Source organism: Schistocerca serialis, chromosome 2 (genome assembly GCF_023864345.2).
Source record: "Schistocerca serialis cubense isolate TAMUIC-IGC-003099 chromosome 2, iqSchSeri2.2, whole genome shotgun sequence".
Taxonomy (NCBI): Eukaryota; Metazoa; Arthropoda; class Insecta; order Orthoptera; family Acrididae; genus Schistocerca; species Schistocerca serialis.
In genome coordinates this window covers 1,001,649,812-1,001,669,138 of record NC_064639.1, presented here as the reverse complement: position 1 = coordinate 1,001,669,138, position 19,327 = coordinate 1,001,649,812, and positions in this window count along the sequence as shown.

Sequence of the window (19,327 nt, the reverse complement as noted above, 5' to 3'; positions counted from 1 at the left end):
GGAGACAGATACTGCCTACAAAAAATTAGAGAGACCTTTGAGAAAAGAGAACCACCTGTATCAATATCAAGAACTCAGAAAGGAAACCTGTCCTATGCAGAGAAGGGAAAGCAGAAAGGTGAAAGGAGTATGCGGAGGATCTATACAAGGGCGATGTACTTGAGGACAATATTATGGAAATGGAAGAGGACGTGGATGGAGATGAAGTGGGAGATATGAGACTGCATGAAGAATCTGACATAACACTGAAAGGCCTACGTCGAAACAAGGCCCCGTGAGTAGACAACATTCAGATAGAACTACTAATAGCCTTGGGAGAGCCAGCCATGACAAAAGTCTCCCATCTGGCGAGTAAGAGGTATGAGACAGGCGAAGTATCCTCAGGCTTCAAGAAGAATAGAATAGTTACAGTCCCAATGAAATCAGGTGTTTACAGGTGACAAAGTTACCGAACTACCAGTTTAATAAGTCACTGCTGCAAAATACTAACACGAATTCTTTGCAGGCGTATGGAAAAACTGGTAGAACCTGATCTCTGGGAATATCAGTTTAGATTTCGTAGAGATGTTGCAACGAGCAAGGCAATACTGACTCTACGACATAGCTTAGAAAATAGGTTAAGCAAAGGTAAACCTATGTTTTTAGCATTTGTAGACTTAGAGTAAGCTTTCGACAATGTTGACGGGAATACTCTCCTTCTAATTCTAAAGGTGGCAGACGGAAAATACACCGAGCGAAAGGGTATATACAATTTTTACAGAAACCAGATAGCAGTTATACGAGTCGAAGCGCAAGAAAGAGAAGCTGTGATTGAGAAAGGAGTGAGATAGGGTTGTAGCCTATCTGTATGTTGAGCAAGTAGTAAAGGAAACAAAAGAAAAATTTGAAGTAGGAATTAAAGTCCAGGAAGAAGGAATGAAATCTTTGAGGATTGCCGATGACATTGTAATTCTGTCAGAGACAGTGAAGGACTTGGAAAAGCAGTTGAACGCAATGGACAGTGTCTGGAAAGGAAGATATAAGATGAACTTCAACAAAAGCAAAACGAGTACAATGGAATGTAGCCGAATTAAATAAGGTTATACTCAGGAACTCAGATTAGGAAAGGAGACACTTGAAGTAGTAGATAAATTTTGCTATTTGAACAACAAAATAATTGATGGTGCTTGAAATAGACGGGACATAAAATGTAGACTGGCTATGGCAAGGAAAGTATTTCTGAAGAAGAGGAATTTGTTTACATTGAGCATAGATCTGACAGGAAGTCCTTTCTGAAAATATCTGTATGGAGTGTAGCCGTGTGTGGAAGTGAAACATGTAGGATTGGTAGTTAAGACAAGAAGAGAACAGAAGCTTTCTAAACGTCTCGCTACAGAAGATTGCTGAAGATTAGAAGGGTAGATAACGTAACTAATGACAAGGTACTGAATATAATTGGGGAGAAGAGAAATTTGTAGCACAAATTGACTAGAAGAAGAGATGAGTTGGTAGAACACGATGTGAGGCATCAAGGGATCACCAATTTGGCATTGGGGGGAAGCGTAGAGGGTAAAAGTCGCAGAGGGAACAAGGAGAAGAACACACTATACAGATTTAGAATTATGTGGGTAGCAGTAGTTACTCGGAGACGAAGGGGCTTTCTCGGTAGAGTAGCATGGAGAGCTGCATCAAACCGGTCTCATGACTGAAGACCACAACAACAACAGGGCGAACTTGCATTTCGTGTGATCGAATGTGATGAGCCTTCTCTCAGAACAACCAACGAACCCTCAGATGTGGCCCCACGAAAGGTCACTACAACAGGCGTGGCGATTACTTTCGAAATATTAAGCAGTTTACTTACCTTTTCCATCTGCCTCGTTTTCATCGAACTGCCTCTTACAATATCGTGATTGCTGTGGTACCTCGAAAAACGTCCCGAACGAAATAAAAGTTCTACATGTCACAGAGGATTTTCCGTAGGCTTAAGCGCATCAAACTTTCTCTGTCGCATCTGCTCGTACCAACTTTATACTTGAAATGAAACCGGAGAGACATTTCCAGTTTTATCTTTATATCGCGTTAAACTGAGAGGTTGGCGGACAAAAGCCTATTTAGAAATGGCGGGGCAAGCACGCAGAACGAAGAGATTTCGAGTCAGGAGGGCTGGACGGCGAATATCCCATGCTAATAAGCTTCCAAACTTTTTATCGGTAATGAGTTCTGCCCGACTTGGCCCGCGCCTGCCACGTTCTTTCCCCCCTTTGCCTCTCACCCACCCGCTCTAGAAACACCCTACTGTCTCCATCCGTGGCGACTGCAGGGTTGTAACGGAAGGCGTTGCTGCGACGAGTAAGGGGGATGTTCCGTTACTGGCGAATAATTCTAAATATATAAGGGGCCAGTACTAGCCGGGGGAGGGGGGGGGGGGGTAGTGTCAGCTTTCAGGACGTTAGGTGCCGCTCCTAGCCTCTCTGTAATTCTGTTGGAGCCATCGCCCCGTGGCGAGGTCTGCCGGCGAGATCCTGAGCGACGCCGCTGCCAACGGCTGGCTTGTCGGTCGTCCAATTACTAGCTGCGCGCTCTCTGAATAATTCTCCTTTGTGCCGCTCTGCTACAAGGCCGGAGAAAGGATCTAGCAGAACGGGCGCTATGGCGTGCCGTGGCGGCTCGGGGCCCGGACGGAGAAGAAGCGGGACGCATCAAAGATGCCTTCGCCCTGAGGCCTCCTACCGGAAAATTCCTCACGCACTGAGCAAGCGGACCACGCCGACGGAAGTGCCGAGCGTCTTCCAAACGAGAGATGGAAGCTAGTGAGGCTTCACAAGGGTCCCAACGGCATCTTTTCAACAACTTCCCTGTGGGCCTCACCAGCAGTCTTAGGTCAGACACGACGTCTATTCGGTGAACTCCTGATAATAGCTTTGTGCAGCTGCGCTGGAACGTCTGCGACAGGGATGTCCCAACTTTCAGCTTACCTGGGCCGTACTGGATGAAGACTGGTATTTCTAGGTTGTCATAATGCACTCAACACTAACAACAGCCGTTGACAAAAAGGTATATACACTATTGGCCATTAAAATTGCTACACCAAGACGAAATGCAGATGATAAACTGGTATTCATTGGAACAAAATATATTACACTAGAACTGACATGTGATTACATTTTCAAGCAATTTGGGTGCATAGATCCTGAGAAATCAGTACCTAGAACAAACACCACTGGCCGTTCAATTTGTTCAAATGGCTCTGAACACTATGGGACTTAACTGCTGAGGTCATCAGTCCCCTAGAACTTAGAACCACTTAAACCTAACTAACCTAAGGACATCACACACATCTATGCCCGAGGCAGGATTCGAACCTGCGACCGTAGCGGTCGCGTGGATCCAGACTGTAGCGCCTAGAACCACTGGCCGTAATAACGGCCTTGATACGCCTGGGCATTGAGTCAAACAGAGCTTGGATGGCGTGTACAGGTACAGCTGCCCATGCAGCTTCAACACTATACCACAGTTCACCGTGAGTAGTGAATGGCGTATGGTGACGAGCCAGTTGCTCGGCCACCATTGACCAGACGTTTTTAATTGGTGAGAGATCTGGAGAATGTGCTGGCCAGGGCAGCAGTCGAACATTTTCTGTATCTAGAAATGCTCGTACAGGACCCGCAACATGCGGTCGTGCATTATCCTGCTGAAATGCAGGGTTTCGCAGGGATGGAATGAAGGGTAGAGCCACGAGTCGTAACACATCTGAATAGTAACGTCCACTGTTCAAAGTGCCGTCAATGCGAACAAGAGCTGACCGAGACGTGTAACCGATGGCACCCCATACCATCACGCCGGGTGATACGCCAGTATGGCGATGACGAATACACGCTTCCAATGTGTGTTCACCGCGATGTCGCCAAACACGGATGCGACCATAATGATGCTGTAAACAGAACCTGGATTCATCCGAAAAAATGATGTTTTGCCATTCGTGCACCCAGGTTCGTCGATGAGTGAACCATTGCAGGCGCTCCTGTCTGTGATGCAGCGTCAAGAGTAACCGCAGCCATGGTCTCCGTGCTGATAGTCCATGCTGCTGGAGACGTCGTCGAACTGTTCGTGCAGATGGTTGTTGTCTTGCAAACGTCCCCATCTGTTGACTCAGGTATCGAGGCGTGGCTGCACGATCCGTTACAGCCATGCGGATAAGATGCCTGTCATCTCGACTGCAAATGATACGAGGCCGTTGGGATCCAGCACGGCGTTCCGTATTACCCTCCTGAACCAACCGATTCCATATTCTACTTACAGTCATTCGATCTCGATCAACGCGAGCAGCAATGTCGCCATACGATAAGCCGCAATCGCGATAGGCCACAATCCGTCCTTTATCAAATTCGGAAACGTGATGGTACGCATTTCTCCTCCTTACACGAGGCATCACAACAACGTTTCACCAGGCAACGCCGGTCAACTGCTGTTTGTGTATGAGAAATCGGTTGGAATCTTTCCTCATGTCAGCACTTTGTAGGTGTCGCCACCGGCGCCAACCTTGTGTGAAAGCTCTGAAAAGCTAATCATTTGCATATCAAAGCATCTTCTTCCAGTCGGTTGAATTTTGCGTCTGTAGGACGTCATCTTCGTGGTGTGGAAACTTTAATGGCCAGTAGTGTAGTTAACACAGTTAAGTAATTTAAAATTTACTAATTCTGGACTCTTTATTCTAAACAAGCAAAACAGATTTCAAATGTTCAAATGTGTGTGAATTCCTAAAGGACCAAACTGCAAAGGTCATTGGACCCTAGAATTACACATTACTTAAACTGACTTATGCTAAGAACCTCCGGCGAGAGGGGCTGCGCAAACCGTGACATGGAGCCTCTTACCGCGGTGCCACTCCACGCGGCAAAACACAATTAATTTACCATGAGATTTCATGAAAAGTTTTTTGTATGTAAGTAATAACAAATCATATCTGGTTCGATTGAGGCGGTTCCAATTCGATTCGTGTCCTCAAGGTGCTCGTCTGAGATTTTGCTTCTATTTTTACTCTCTCTGAGCTTTGCTCATGAAAAATAACTGTTTATAAAAGTTTGCGCTTCCAAACAACGATGGCATATATAACACATGACTGCGGAGCAAGGGATATTTGTCTCTGAGCGGGTATGATATGCGAAAACCCAACAAAGATAAGAAGGTCTGCCAGAAAGTAATGCACTGCATTTTTTTCTCAGCCGAAAACAATGCTACGAATGCGATACGTTACTTATATATAATTTGAAGTCTCCTGAGTGAGCGCGCCAAGATTCCGTCTCTTCCGACAGATAGCGTAGCTGCATGACAGTTTCAAAAAAAATGGTTCAAATGGCTCTGAGCACTATGGGACTTAACATCTGTGGTCATCAGTCCCCTAGAACTTAGAACTACTTAAACCTAACTAAACTAAGGACATCACACACATCCATGCCCGAGGCAGGATTCGAACCTGCGACCGTAGCGTTCACGCGGTTCCAGAATGAAGCGCCTAGAACCGCATGGCCACACCGGCCCGCATGACAGTTTCAAAATACGTCTGTAGGTGATGTAAGTTACAAGCAACGTGGCGTCATTGAATTTCTCAGTGCAGAGAAAGAATATTCACAAACACTTGTGCAAAGTCTGTGGAGCATCTGCTGTCGGCAGAAGTACAGTTAGTCGCTCGACACGGGTGGTGGGGCAGAGCTCCACGATTTGCAGCGGGTGGGCAGACCATCCACGGCTGTCACACCTGACAGCCCTGACCTAGCCCCCTCGGTCTTCCATTTGTTTGGGCCATTAGAGCATGTCATTCGTGGAAGACATTTTGAGGACGACGAGGAGGTGACAGTCAAGCACTGGCTCTGCCACCAGGACAGAGGCTGGTACCGACAGGGTATAAACGCCCCTGTTTCGCGCTGGAGGAAAGCCATAAAACAGGATATAGATTACATGGAAAAATTGGGTGTGTAGATAAAACACTATTATTTCGAGTGTGTAATTCTGATTATGTTCAACAATGAATTGGTGAGGAAATGAATGCGGAGCATTACTTTCTGCAGGCCACTGTGACCGAGCGGTTCAAGGAGCTTCAATCCGGAACAGCGCTGCTGCTACGGTCGCAGGTTCGAATCCCGCCTCGGGAATGGATGTGTGTGACGTCCTTAGTTAGGTTTAAGTAGTTCTAAGTCTAGGGGAGTGATGACCTCAGATGCTGAGCCTCATAGTGCTTAGAGCCATTTAAACCATTACTTTCTGGGCAACCTTCGTACATGACGAAATTTTTCGTTTAGCTGGATTTCTGACTGCAGCTCTATGCATTCCACATGAAAATCTTCTGGTGACGTATCTCTACTGTTTGTTAAAGTTGTTGCACAAACATAAATTTTTATATTATTTTTTTTTTAAATCCTGAAATCGATCTCCAATTCCTTGCATCAAGTCGAAAAGCTATGGCTGTGTATTATGCCTTTAAATCTCTAGTTTGTCACTTGAAACTGAAGCAGGCATAAGATAAGAGACCAGCACGTCTGACCAGTCTAGCCAGTTATATGAACAAGACTCTGGGTGTTCAGGTATAGCACAGGCAGGACTGAGACTAATGAGGGAATGATATCGTATGGCGGGAGCTAAACAATGAAAATATTCACTTTGTAGTAATGTTACTTAAAAGGAAATTTGTAGTTTTCTTTTATCGATCGTGTGAAAAGAGGCCACTTCCTGGGCCGCATGACACATTCTTTTGGGCCGCATGCCTGGTCTATGGGCATAAGTTACTCTTTGTAAAGAGGCTTACAATGTCGATTCGGATAGTATTTCGAAGTACAATGAGTAGGAGAAGTGCAGAGTGTATCATAATTAACAAAAAAGTAACGTCAGTGAAAGCACGCGATAACAGGTGCAAAAACGCTCTAGTAAACATGTGTCAACCAAAGAGGAAAAAGCCTACTGGCGATAAATCAGCGAATGTACAGCCAAATGATAAAGCCTTCACGGGATGATTGCTTTCCTAGTCACAATCGGGTACTAAGCCGGACATTCAATGTGCTGCTACCACACAAGCAGCGCAGCAAATAAACTAGACTATACAACAAACTAATAAAGTGAAGGTTTTAGCAATGGGTTAGTAAATCTTATGCATTTTGTATTTTGCAAACTCGTTGAAAATGAATCAGTTGCAATATTATTCTACAATTACAAATAAACGGAAACAAAGAGTTAATATTCGTCGTATGCTATCCTTCAGATTAGCAGGAGTCCGGATACGTCTCTGATAGACGCCATCTTTCTGATATCCTCACAACAAGGTTCAAATAATTCAAATGGCTCTGACTTAACATCTGAGGTCATCAGTCCCCTAGAACTTAGAACTACTTAAACCTAACTAACCTAAGGACATCACACACATCCATGCCCGAGGCAGGGTTCGAACCTGCGACCGTATCAGTCATGCGGTTCAGGACTGAAGCTCCTAGAACAGCTCGGTCACCGCGGCCGGCTCACAACAAGGAGTCACGTGAATTTAGGTCGGGGGTACTGGAAGGTCACACGTCTTGAAATTGCTTAGAGATGGTTCAGTCGTTACTGAAGGTTTCTCGAAGCAAATCTTTCACCTGGCAAGCGACATGGGGTGTCGCTTCACGTTGCATTGACAACTGCAAAGCTGGAAACACGTTATGCACATGGAGGTCCTTCTAACGTGCATATATCACTGTACACCTAACTAGGCCGCGAGGTGTCATCAAATCGAGGAAAAACGGACCGAGAATTAAGGAGCTTGTGAAAGCAGACCACACAATCACATTCGTTGAGTGCAGTTGATGTTCCCCCACAACATGTGGCGGCAAAATCTTCTTAACTGTTGATCAGGGCAGGGACAATTCCCGTGGCACAGCTCGAGCACTGACTGCAAAATTTACGGACTGTGCTGGAAGGTCAACTATAGCAATAACAAATTCATCACCAGCTGCCCCAGAAATCGATCGGCCCTCTCCCTGCTGCACCACCTAATCCACCTGTTTCTTAAAACTTTTTTGTCATATTCTTTAACCCACTTTATAATATCGGATCTCTGTCGGCGATAATCCCACAATGTAGCGCTACTCTTGCTGCTGTTCTGACAAACAGTACACGGTCTCTTTTCTCACCATCCATTATGTCTCGTATGGAAAACTTCAACCTTCTGAACCGTTTACACCAACAGTCACTTCACAAAGGAAATAGACACGCATCGCCAAACGACAAAGAGCATACTGACGTCAAAACGGGAAATATTTCACATCCTCAGTCGTAACAGCGGCATACATTCACTTTGTGGCAGGAAGTGGAAATACTCGTATTATTTTTCTTTTCAGCATACTCCTCGAGCACCCTGATTAATGAACATTCCTACGGTGTTTCAGTGTCCTGCGATGAACACAGCTCGCACTGCCGCACTAGATACATCTCCAAGTAAGTTATAAACACCCATTACGTTCGTCACTACTCAAGTAACGCTAATAATCTGAAAACTGGGCACGGCTAAGTGCCTGTAATTCTTACTCCTTTGGTGAGTGAAAATAATACTCCAGAACTTTAGTAGGTGTTTTAGAGCTGTTTCAAAAGCTCTACAAACGAAGCATGAGAGAAAAACGACGTTCTCTGTTACAGTACAAAAATATGGAACCATTCTTTTAAGCTCGGCAAATTTTGTGGTTGGTGACTACCGATTATTTGGTATTCTATATGATAACAGAGATGAACGTTTGCCGGCCGCTATGGCCAAGCGGTTCTAGGCGCATCAGCCCGGAACCACGGGGCTGCTATGGTCGCAGGTTCGAATTCCGCCTCTGGCATGGATGTGTGTGATGTCCTCTGGTTAGTTAGGTTTAAGTAGTTCTAAGTCTAGGGGACTGATGATCTCAGATGCTAAGTCCAATAGTTCTTAGAGGCATATGAACCATATGATGAACGTTTACACCGCTGGCAATAAGAAAGGATATAAACGGCTTCTTTTGCCAAGAGACGACAGGAATACTAATAAATGAGATGCAGGTCTCAGTTTACTTAATTGTAAGTCACGTCTATAATATGACAGTACGTTAAGGAATGCACAAACTACACACACCAATAATAGTTTTGCATCACCCAGATCCCAGAACTGGTGAACATAGAGGTCGACTGCTGATATTCCATCACAGAGACCCTTTGACTATTCAGAGTTGTCACTAAACCCGCCGAAAGATGTAAACAACCATGCATGCGCAGCCCCTATTAGACGAAGGGGTCTGACAGCCGATCAGTTCCATTCATTTCATCAGGAAGAAGGTACACGGTTCGTGTTGTATGCAGTTCAAATATGCCTAGACGGTCAATACTGTGGTTCGATCGCGTCCGCATTGTTATTTTGCGCCAGGAAGGTCTCTCGACAAGGGAAGTGTCCAGACGTCTCAGGGTGAACCAAAGCGATGTTGTTCGGACATGGAGGAGATACAGAGTGACAGGATATGTCGATGACATGCCTCGCTCAGGCCGCCCAAGAGCTACTACAGCAGTGGATGACCGCTACCTGCGGATTATGGCTCGGAGGAAACCTGACAGCAACGCCACCAAGTTGAATAATGCTTTTCGTGCAGCTACAGGACGTCGTGTTACGACTCAAACAGTGTTCAATAGGCTGCATGATGCGCAACTTCACTCCCGACGTCCATCTTTGCAACCACGGCACTATGCAGCGCGGTATAGATGGGCCCAACAACATGCTGAATGGACCGCTCAGGATTGGCATCACGTTCTCTTCGCTGATGAGTGTCGTATATGCCTTCAACCAGACGATTGTCGGAGACGCGTTCGAGGCGATGCTGTCAGGCTGAATGCCTTAGACACACTGTCCAGCGAGTGCAGCAAGGAGGAGGTTCCCTGATGTTTATGTGTGGCTTTATGTGGGACCCACGTACGCCGATGGTGGTCATGGAAAGCGCCGTAACGGCTGTATGATACGTGAATGCCATCTTCCGACCGATAGTGCAACCATATCGGCAGCGTTTTGGCGAGGCAATCGTCTCCATGGACGACAATTCGCGCCCCCCTCGTGCTCATCTTGTGAATGACTTCCTTCAGGATAACGACATCGCGCGACTAGAGTGGCCGGAATGTTCTCCAGACATGAACACTACCGAACATGCCTGGGATGGATTGAAAAAGAACTGTTTATGGACGACGTGACCCACCAATCACTCTGAGGGTTCTACGCCGAGTCACTGTTGAGGAGTGGGACAATTCGGACCAACAGTGCCTTGATGAACTTGTGGATAGTATGCCACGACGAATAGGGGCATTCATCAATGCAAAAGGACGTGCTGCTGGATATTAGAGGTGCAGGTGTGTACAGCAATCTGGAAATTATGTTTATCTTGCGGAAATGATGTTTATGTTGATCTCTATCCCAATTTTCTGTACAGGTTTCAGAACTCTCGGAACCGAGGTGATGCAAAACTTTTTTCATTTGTGTATTTATCACGACGAGTGTAACACATCACAGAGGTGGAACGTATAAAATACATTCTTCTCCAAGTAGGTATTCATATAGACGTCAACACCATTTACTAGGTGGAAAAAATGGTAAGGGTTTTATTAGTCATTAAAATAGTAATGTAAATAATAATTTCATCCTGTAATTTCAATGCTGTTTATGGTTATGGAGAACTTTACATCGGCTTGAAGGAAAATCTGACGTGTCACCTGTAGGAGAGAACTTTTCCACAAAGATCTACGTGCCCTGAAACGACTCGTAAGACCAGAATGAATTTACGCGTCACAGCAGAGTTAACGCTGATTTGATACTTCCTGACAGATTAAGGATGTGAGTGGACTGCAACCCGGAACTGTTATCTCTGCCTTTCGCGGGTATTGTCCTGCCAATTGTGCTGTCCTTTCACGGGTCAGAACCCGCACCCACAGCTGTATTTGCAGTAGTACCTCAGCTCCTACCATCCAAATCCCACAGGAGCTGTCCCGGAATATATGCAGAAGAACTTCCTTCAAATTTAAAAGGTAGTAGATGAAGTCCTAGTGAAAGTAAAACTGTGCGGGCGAGATGTATGTTGTGCTTGGAAGTTCAGTCGGTATAGCACTTGACAGTGAAAGGCCAAGTTTCGGTTCCCAGCAATAACACGTTCATATTTTTGTATTGTTGGCAAACGGTTGACGTTTATGACCCTATGAAGAGTTTCAATACAGTTTAGGGGGGAAAACTACGCTTATTTTGCAAGTTATATTTAAATGCTCTTAAGCATAGTAGTCTTAAGAGTGGAATCCATTGATATAATGGTTCAGTTTCGGTGTAATGACACTCAAAGTCCTGTGCTGTGTACAGCATTTATGAATGAGTATTAGATACTGATATGCATTCCCGATTATCAAGCAAAATTTATTTTTATATGTGTAGTGCCTGTTGTGTGCGGAAGAACAGACACCACACATATATATATGCGTCTTAACGGCGGTTAATTATCATTCAGTGCGGAAGCACCTTTTGTGTCACCTCCTGCGGCAAAAAGCGTTAGATTGCGAGTAATGGTGGTGAAGTTTGGTTCGTGGGGCGCTCAACCGCGCGGTCATCAGCGCGTGTACAAAGTTCCAAATTTTTCACAGTCCAATATTCTACACAGGCCAGTGCAGCCACTGTCACAAATGATGACGATGATGAAATGGGGAGGACATCACAAACACCCAGTCCCCGGGCAGATAAAATCCCCAACCCGACCGGGAATCGAACCCGGGGCCCCGTGATCCAGAAACAGCAACGAGCTGCGGACAGTGCGAGTAGTGAAGGTAATGGTAGGAGACGTTACATATGCAGTGTGCGACAAGTTGGGAATCTGCGTTCGACAAACGTACTTGGATAGCCAACGCGGTTAACGCGACCGCTCGCGTAAAGTGGTAAATCTGGGTTCGAGTCCCGCTCCGGCACAATTTTTCTCTTGTCACCACGGCTACCAGTAATGCTGGAATTTCAGTTTCGTCATGTTAAATCTAGTTTCTATTTTATGTTTTTTATTTTTCATAATGTTTCTATAGCACGTGATTGGTCTGCGACGCTCGCCTTGTGGCAGAAATGTGTTTCCTTTTCTTTTTAACTTTATTCGATTATAAACAATACGTTAGTACGTATCACACCGATAATGTTCTAACGAGGCCAATAAATTCCGTTCCAGGTTTGTCTCAGCGTTTTGTACTTCATTTTCAGCTATGTAAGACTACTGAAGGGAACTAAGGAGAAATGAAACGTTAAACATACTGATATGATAGCAAATCTGACAGTATGTCACATAGCTCCGAATAAATCCTGACATTAAATTAACCAAAGTAATACGATCAACGAGTGAGCAAATGGAATACCACAGACTAACACAAGAACGCCTAAATGCATGTCATACCTTCCCACCGCGAAACAGACGCAGTTCTGAGGGGAGAAACGAGAACAGAAGCCGAGAGCAGAACCGTGTTAAGCTAGGAGGCCCTACGATAAGGGACGGACACCCACATCACTGGCAGACCTCCAGGACCACCCCCCCCCCCCCCCCCCGCCCTCCCAGCCCATGTTAAAAGATAGAGCCCTCCAGAAGAACAATATAGATCTTAAGATAACACTAAAAGGGCCACACCAGCTGCAAGCTTTAGCGTGACACTTTTTCGCGACTCTGTTACGTTGCAAACGTTAAACACATTGCCCCATCACGAAAAGTGTAACGTTTCTCATTGGATAGAATTTTTGTAGGTTCAGCTTAAGGTTAACATTGAGACCCTGATTGGTCAGTTGAAAAAACAGCCAGATAGCTTTCTTTAATCCAACTTCTGTTAATTGTAGTAAGGAGAAGTTAGGAGAGAGTTGCTTCCGAGACGGCGAGCTGTGTGTCGCTGTGCCGCCCGCCGCCCCATGAAGCTGCCTAATCACCGACAAGGTAATGAATGCACGCGATGCAGCATTTTTGAGTGCATAAGGCTTCACTCAGAACAGCAGAAGTCTCATCTGTTACATCCCCTTTTTACGTAATACTAGCGTCGATCGTTAATTAAATCTCATGGTGTTCACATTTGCTACTTGAAGTAAAAATCTGAAACGCGATGATTTTTCTGTTATATAATTATTGAGAAGCCACATCAGCCACTGTAATTTACAAGTTAGATGAGTAATTAAAGATAATTGAGGGTCACTGTAGACCATTTTGATAGTTTTCTCTTTTATGAAACTTAACTTAAATCTAGACTATAGATGTGATATGGCTTAGGTCATCCTTCGACCCATTGTAGAACTTGGAAACCCATTCAGGGAATATTCGTTTACATTTTTGTTGAACGCAGTTGGTTTTTATCATCCTGTATTAAAATATTTCCTTTTATCAATAGTGCAATTTATAAACAATGTTTTGTGAGTAGAATAAAATTTTTAATGGTAAAATTAACTGATTTTTCAACGTTATTTTACCAGCTAACTAAAAATAGGGAAGCCTTGAACCCCTTCCACTAAATTTAGTTAGTATTAACATTCTTTTACAGGGAGTGCACTGGAGCTGACGCTGAAATCATTAAGTATTTGATTATATCATCGCTAGTCTCACTGAACTCTTCTGAACTCTACATGTCTTGTGTGGTCTGGCGTCTCCTTACCAGCAACAGGTCCCAGGTTCCAACTAGTCAATTCCCTAAAAAACACGCTCAGAGCGTCGTTGAGCGAAAGTGGTAGGGAGACACGACTTGGAACAAACAGACACCATGCAGAATGTTAGAATACTTCTAATTAAAATACAAAACATGAATCTAAGCAGCACATAAGCATTTATTACACCGGTAGAGCTTTAACGTGGCCAATGAGTTCTATTTTAAGTATGTCTCTATATTTTGTACTGCATTTTCAGCAACAGTACTGAACTGATTGGCTCGAAGGAAAGGAAAGAACGTTACACATAATTAAAAATACGAAACATGAGTCAATCTTCTTAGAAAACGCGATACAGAGATAGTAACCACAAATGAGAAGAGTTGGTAACAGGATGCAGGTGCATATTATAAGTTTGTGAAATAACTGGCTTGCACGTACCTGGTGATTATATTACAAACAATAGCGCCAGAAATTTTACACCCTCAAACATGCGTTGATCCCGTAACGTCACACGGAGCATAGCTCTCATATTTTGCATTCTACTTCTTTCAGTTGTCTCTCTTGCCACTGTGACATTCTCTTTAATTTTGATAAAGTACATACAGCATATCTACAGCAGTCAGTAATTGCGGCATTGTAACCTATAAGAACAAATATAAAGTGTTGTTACTGTTATAAACTTAAATACGCAAATAAGGAATCGAAACGAGGACGCTACCATTTGGTGAATGGTGATCTTGGAATCGATTCATTCGATTCTTTGGCTTTTGACTACGCCCCACACCGACTTGCAGTTAATGGCTCTGAGCACTATGGGACTCAACTGCTGAGGTCATTAGTCCCCTAGAACTTAGAACTAGTTAAACCTAACTAACCTAAGGACATCACAAACATCCATGCCCGAGGCAGGATTCGAACCTGCGACCGCAGCGGTCTTGCGGTTCCAGACTGCAGCGCCTTTAACCGCACGGCCACTTCGGCCGGCGACTTGCAGTTAACTGCTTTGGCTATCCAAGTATGTTTCCTGCCGAACCATAATTCCCGACTTGTCGCACGCTACATATGTAACTTGCAGTTGGGCTCTTTTCTATTACTGAGGACGAGTTGCGTATTAAGGTAAAAATCGATGGACGAAAATGAGGAGATGAGACGTACTTTACATTAAAATTAACTTTAAATTAAAAATATTATTAATTCGACAGTAGTACCGTAGGTAATTCGACAAAGGCACATGCAACTAAAAGCGTTAGGAAATCTTAAGGCTTTGGTAGGAAGTTGTAGTCAATAATAACTTGCACGACTGATCTTGCAAAACTAGCGCAATCATTTATGTCAATGGAAGTTTCTTGCAAGTACATAGTTACATGCAGAAAAAAGGTCTGTGGTCAACAGCACAAACTAACGACAGTCTGCCACCACATGTTGTCAACCTGTCTCCCTTTTATGGACAACATGGTTGGTAGAGATGGAGCAGCGATTAGTATTATTAACCAGTTATTCAAAAACAATCTTAATCGCATTTATTATTGTTACACCGCCAACCGGCTTCAACCCGACGTAGGGGTCATCTTCTGGGCGTTCACACCTTTGGTCGACTGCTGGTGGTGTCACTCCTGTCTACATAAAGGTAAGAAACTATGATGTCTCCGTTTTAACTTCCTGATGTGGAATTTAGTAACCCACTGAGAGGAGCATAAAGTTAAAAAATACGTAGGATTCAAACACTATACTTCTGTGTCGCTATTTTCCAGGAATACCGATTCTCTCGTCCCACAATCCACATCCACTAACAGCTTATAAATTATAAGTACACTTAGTAGAAAGCAGAAATAATTTTATGGTCTCATACAATTTTAGATGTTCTTTGGATGAAGAGAACTGCCGCAATGTGCAAATCTAGAGGTATATATATTCCACAGCGTGTATTAGTAGTTGAAAAGGTGTGTTTTGACATCTCTTCTATGAGCAGTAATGTACTTTTATGCCTGTAAATTATCGAAGCAAAAGTTCAGCATCAAAACTTTTGAAATTAGAGTCACTATAAAGTGATGAGTAAGAATGATTAATTCAGGCCGGAACTTACCTAGTGTTGACATTGTATGCTACTAACAGTTAGCCTTCACGTTTATCGCGGCTGTTTTCCGTAGCAGGTAAATAAAGTAGCATTTTTTTGCGGCATATTTGCTGGTTAAAAATTAAATAGTTTAAAAACTAAACGAATTTCTCCTTTCCTTACTTTGAAGACGAGCTGGTGCAATTACTTCTGGCCTGTGCTGGCGCTTTGTGTTTCCCCTTAAGTAGTCGTAGTTTAAGAAACTCATTTCCTATTCACTTAAGGAAGTCCGGCATATATTTCAATCCTGATTTTTATATGACGCACTTCAGTGATAATCTATAAATCAGGCAGTTCTCCCCCCCCCCCACCCCCACCCCCCCACCCCCCGTCGGAGGTTCGAGTCTTCCCTCGGGCATGGGTGTGTGTGTTGTCCTTAGCGTAAGTTAGTTCAAGTTAGATTAAGTAGTGTGCAAGTCTAAGGACCGATGACCTCAGCAGTTTGCTCCAATAGAAACTCATCACGTATTTCCAAAATTTTCAGGCAGTGCTTCCAACAATAATCATCACAGTTTCAACGTTATCAGTCTCCAGTAACTGCCTGATCGCCAGTAAAGTGTTTTACGTGATAAAGCACACGCAAAATAAAGCGCAGAGAGACAAGAAAACATATAATTTCTGCTGGATTATTTTTATAAACGACGGTACCGAGAAACGTATCTGCAAATTAAACAATAGCATTACGCAAGAATACAAGAAAATTCAAATTATGAATGAAAATTTTCACGTATTGTGGACGTTGAGGTGCCTCGTACAGGCTCTTCTAGTGAATGGAATGCGAGAGCAATCCAGCGCCGGATGTACCCTTCGGGACTATGGCTTCCGGGTGGCAGCTGGCAATTTCCTGGCGACAGAAGATGTGAGCTATGCAGCAATGTGAGACGGTCGAAGGTGAAACTGCGATCATGCTGTAGCTGCAAACGAGCTAAACTTACGTGTTAGCGCTTTAACTAGTGTGAAGCGGTAATCTTCTGTAAGACATGGATATTTTCGGAGAGGGTCAACTGTTTATCAAGACATCGACATGTTGCGATTGTATTACTGTCCTTCTCAATCATTAATATCAGTACAGCAAGTTTCCATAGTCCTGTTTACGAATAGCTGACTGCTATATGGGTACTATTTCTGGTGATAACAAGTCGCTCCGTATGTTTAGTATAAAAAACTGCGATGGACAAAATTCATGTTGGGTTCGGCGATGACTTCCAACCGTAGGGCAGCGTGATTCTCAAGAAACCTGATATCTTCCATAGCATAGTGTCTTTACAAATTATAGCAATAATTACTTCATTAATTCAAGATGTAAGCACGCGATAGGTAATCTGTGTTCAGATTTGTGATTAAGACACTAGGTTTGCATTTATAGCAGACGTGAATCCGGCCCTCGATGACAAATAAATATTTCGGTTTTACGTAATGAGGACTGATGATATCCACGTACACACAGTAACTTGCTTTCAAATTCATGTCCAATCGTGCTACTTCATCGCTTATAATGACATCAATTTTGACAGGTTTGCGCCAGCAACACTCTCTAGAACGAGGCTGAATTCCTTACTCCGTGCACTTTGGTCTTTGCTACATAAAAGTAATGGTTTCATAAGTAGTAGTATCTTTGTACACATTCTCACGGCTGTCAAACGAATTGAATGCACAAGAATGATTCAGAAATTTGAATATCTGTTTAAGACAACTGCATACTTTAAGGAAAGGTATAGCATCCAGAGAGGTAGTTTAAAAAATTAAAAATGAAAAGATAAAAAATTAAAAATCAAAATATTTCGAAACTTACATAAGACTGAAGAATACTCGGCAATGCAAAATCACGCAAGATTTTCTAAATTGTAATAGGTACAAGGTACTGGAAAGACGGTTAACATTCAAGATTCAAGAGGGAAAATATGAATGGAAGACCAAAAGTGAGAAACACACGGATCAAAATTTGCGCAAGACGGGGATGCAATATTTCTTCGTGCTGTTCACATCCTACAATGGAGAACTGACGGAAATAAAAGAAAATATCAGGAGTTGGATTAAATTCAGGGTGAAAAGATATCAGTGAAGAAACCTCATATGACATTTCCATTTTCAGCGAAAGTGAGGAAGAGTTGTATGACCTGGTGAATGGAAGGAACAGTCTCATCAACACAGAATGTGCCCTGAGAGTTAACAAACGAAAGTATTGGGGAGTATCAGAAACAACAATCGAGATAAACCTACCAAAATTGAGGACTGTAGGATATAAAAAGGAATTCTGCTACCTTGACAGCAAAGTAACACATTACCGTCGAGGCAATGTGGATATAAAAAGCAGACTAGCTCAAGCAAAGGGTGCATTCCTCATCACAGGAAATGTACTACTATCAGACATATACCCTACTTTGAGGAAGAAATTTCTAAGTATGTGAGTCACATCAATGTTTCCAAGTGACTCATAGAATATGAGAAAACCAAAGAAGAATAGAATCGATGCGTTTTTGAGATGTAGTGTCACAGAAGCTAATATGAAACGAACTTCCCCACGAAGTGGAGGAAAGGACTATGTGGACAACACTGACTAGAAGAAGGTACAGGATGATTTGACACGTGTTGAGTCACATCAGAATAAAGTCTGTAGTACTAGTAGCAAATGCTGACTTAAGGGAAGATAGAGCCTGCACAGAGGCAATAGTCGTAATGCAATAGAAATTATTCGAAACTGAAAAGTGGTGCAAGATGTTCGAAATTCTAAGAATAGTAGGAATAAGCTATAGAGAAAGGAGATTAATAACAATATGAAGACTAGACGAGTGTAAAGAGTAGGTAATAGGAATTTGAATATATCGTACAAATACGACGGGGATTCAATAAGTAATGCAACACCAGTTTTCTGAAAGCAGGTTTCTTTTATTCAGGAATATAATACACCATATTATTCCCCACTCTTTTGGCTACAAAACCATATTTTTCAACGTACTCTCCGTTCAAATAGACAGCTGTAAACCATCTTACTGCCAGGCTCTGTATGCGCTCGTGGTACCACTCTGCTGGTCGACGTTGTAGCGAACGCCTTGCTGCAACAATAACCTCCCCATCACCCACGTACTGCTTTCCACGGCGTGCATCCTCCATTAGGCCAAACAGATGTAAATCGGAAGCTGCGAGGAAGAACAGTACAATGACGTTTTTCAGCTCCTCTCGGGTGCGCTGATTTGCGTTGTCTTGCACAAGGAGAAGTTAGTTTGCATTTTGTGGCGAAGCACGAACTGAAGTCGTTTCTTCAATTTCGTGAGAACTGCACAGTGCGCTACAGAGTTGATCGTTGCACCATTGGTAGAACGTCAAACAGAATAGCCCAGAAGACCGCCGCCTTGACTTTAGCAGCTAAGGATGCGGCTTCGCCGGCCGCGGTGGCCGTGCGGTTCTGGGCGCTTGAGTCCAGAACCGCGCGACTGCTGCGGTCGCAGGTTCGAATCCCGCCTCGGGCATGGATGTGTGTGATGTCCTGAGGTTAGTTAGGTTTAAGTAGTTCTAAGCGTAGGGGACTGATGACCTCAGATGTTAAGTCCCATTGTGCTCAGAGCCATTTGAACCATTTGTTGATGCGGCTT